Below are 2,662 nucleotides of genomic sequence, written 5' to 3'. Positions count from 1 at the left end.
ACCTAATTGTGTAGCAAGTTCCGTAAAACTCGTAAAAAAAAAAAACAAGCTAAAAAAAAAATACGTGAGTACTCATGCTTTCAAAAACAGCTTGGTATCGATCCCCCATCCCAGCAGAAGCCACGCTGTTCCGTAGAGGCGCGAGAGAGTGCCAGTGTGTCCAGGCACCACGTGACATCAGATTTGCTATAAGACAGGCGATCATAGATTGCTACTACTATAGTGTTCCTGCAAGTGCTCCTTAAACTTTTCCCTGCAACTTTTTCTAGGACAAATAGAGTTAAAAACCACCAAGTATGAAGGTAAGCATAACACGCTACTCGCAACCAATTCTATAAAATGTACTTGATATCGATCTAATCTATATATTTAAAAAACTTTAAAAAATGTTGCTTCCCGCTTTGAGTTCGAGTTTGGGTAAAGAGAAGCACATCGACACAATAGAGGTCTTATAGTGCTGGGAAGAAGCACGATGGATAACCAGAAACTACGGAGGGAAAATAGAGAAGTAGGACCTACCCACAAGAAGCGCCCTCCAACCACGTGCCTCGCATCGCGCGTCTTTTGGGCGAGCTGGTGGTCGTTATAAACAACTATTGTCTTTGTGGTAGACGAGTTAAATTCCCCGTCTATGGCTCACACTATGAAGAAATGCAGTCGAAATTGTCCAAAAGGCGAACGAGTTTGCTACTGAGGAATTATAAAGTTCTATCTGCTCAGTGCCTAGTTTTGAGAACTTTGACGTAAAAAACGTTCGAGTCAAACTTTTTCGAATGTAATTCACCGAAATCTTGAAATCCACTCCGAATGAGCTTACGATTTTAATAGAGCAAATGGAACATTTGTGAAGGATGTTGACTGAATGAGCTACTTCTCGGATTCGAGCGCTATGGAAATCGCTTCATCACTCTTATAGGTGAAGTCTTTACAATTCAGAAGTATTAAATAATAATATAAGGCCTGTTGTACTTAAAGAATATGATATCAATAGAAAATCTGCAAATTTGGCCCTACTGTCGATTTTTGACTAATATCTCCATTTATGGGTCGTGAGAAGTAACTCATTCTGTTAGCCAGTATCAGATTTGGTTTCTGACCTCATGGTCATAGTAACTCAAAACGGCCAAACATGTCAGATAGAACTTTGTATGTCTAAGGTGGTGAATTGTCGAGGAGGAAAGTGTTTTTCTCGTGCAGATGAACAGCTTGGACAAAGTCATGATAATATTTATAGAAAAAAACAACACCTCAGGGGTTTGGGGTGGGTGGGGATGGAGGTGTGGGTTTGCACAGGTGATAATCTTAGACAGCTGGATGTCAAAGAAGGATGTACTGAGTTTTTAAACGGTTACGTAAATGAAAAGGTGGGTGGGTGGCTACAAGGTGGGGTCTGTTGTCGTGAAATGAGACGTGTCCATTTCCCCGAGACCGGATACAACATAAAAAAATCATGATATCCCAAACTTTGATCTAATGTAAGTGTAAGTGTTTTTAGGCCCCCGGCGACACAATTTGTGATAGGAGCTGACAAAATGAGTTACTTCTCGCAATCCACAAATGGAGATACTGACCAAAAATCGACAAAAGGGTAAAATTTGCAGATGTCTTATTGATGTCATATTTTTAAAGTATAACATGCCCTTTATGATTTCATAGTTATAGATATTAAAAACTTCACCTATAAGCGTGATGTATCTATTCCCAAGGGGATAGAATAGGAGAAGCTACTCATTTTGCAAGCACGCTTCACATTTAGATAATCCACGAGGTGGGCTTCTGACCCTGCCCTCATGGGCCAACCGAGGCAGAGAGAGAAAGAGAGATACATCATCCCAGCAGAAAAATCGAGATACTCGATAAAAATTTCTCCCCACTCGGGAATCAAATCTGGGTCTCTTGCTCGCGACAGCGTATCCCATGACCTCTCTACAACAGACACCGGCCCAAACTTTGATTATTAAAACGTTTGCGGACTGTACTGTAAAGGAACAATTAATACCTCGTGAACAAACATTATATACGAAAAACGACATATGAGACATTGATTAAAACCAAATTCCTTCCTTGTTTTTTTCTTCTACATGTATAACCACCTAGCCGAAAGCCGTGCCTTCTAAATGACCTATTTGTTTTATAGTATAGGGCATTCACCTCAAGCAAAAAACAAAACAAAAACAAAAACGGGAAAGCCCTAAGTGTCTTTCTTTTCCGAACTAAAAGCGCAAATTATAAATGACTAAAGTACAATAATACAAGCGCTTCGTTAGCTCAGACGATATGGAGCTGACGGCCCTAGTTCGAATCTCCAACATGACTTTTTCGTACTTAAGTTATATTGGGGAGTTTTCAAGGCTCCCAGCCCATTTGGTCTTCTTGGAGTTCGACGTGCCATTCGGAAGTCCTGTCTCTTAAATATCTTGATTTGAAAGTTACGTTTAACTTTAGACTATCCTATGTACTTGCAATGATAAGCTTTAAAAAATGAATTGACGCTTCGCTTTATTATATAAAAAAATCTCCTTTGTTGATCCTTGTACGGGAACTTTGGTTACAGCGGTATGCACTATGTATAGCCTTCTTCTTCTTCTTCTTCTTCTTCTTCTTCTTCTTCTTCTTCTTCTTCTTCTTCTTCTTCTTCTTCTTCTTCTTCTTCTTCTTCTTA

The 2,662-nt window shown here is 39.6% G+C and overlaps 1 long non-coding RNA gene across 1 annotated transcript in view; it reads left to right on the top strand.

The window, feature by feature from the left end:
* The first annotated feature begins 200 nt into the window (after positions 1 to 200).
* Positions 201 to 2,662, top strand: part of LOC101861968 — a 41,894-nt gene continuing 39,432 nt past the window's right edge. Inside the window, exon 1 of the long non-coding RNA XR_220722.3 lies at positions 201 to 302. This is a non-coding gene — a long non-coding RNA (uncharacterized LOC101861968). The remainder of the gene's footprint in view (positions 303 to 2,662) is intronic.

The sequence above is a fragment of the Aplysia californica genome, unplaced genomic scaffold (genome assembly GCF_000002075.1).
Source record: "Aplysia californica isolate F4 #8 unplaced genomic scaffold, AplCal3.0 scaffold00385, whole genome shotgun sequence".
Lineage (NCBI taxonomy): Eukaryota > Metazoa > Mollusca > Gastropoda > Aplysiida > Aplysiidae > Aplysia > Aplysia californica.
This window is presented reverse-complemented; position numbering and strand designations above follow the sequence as displayed.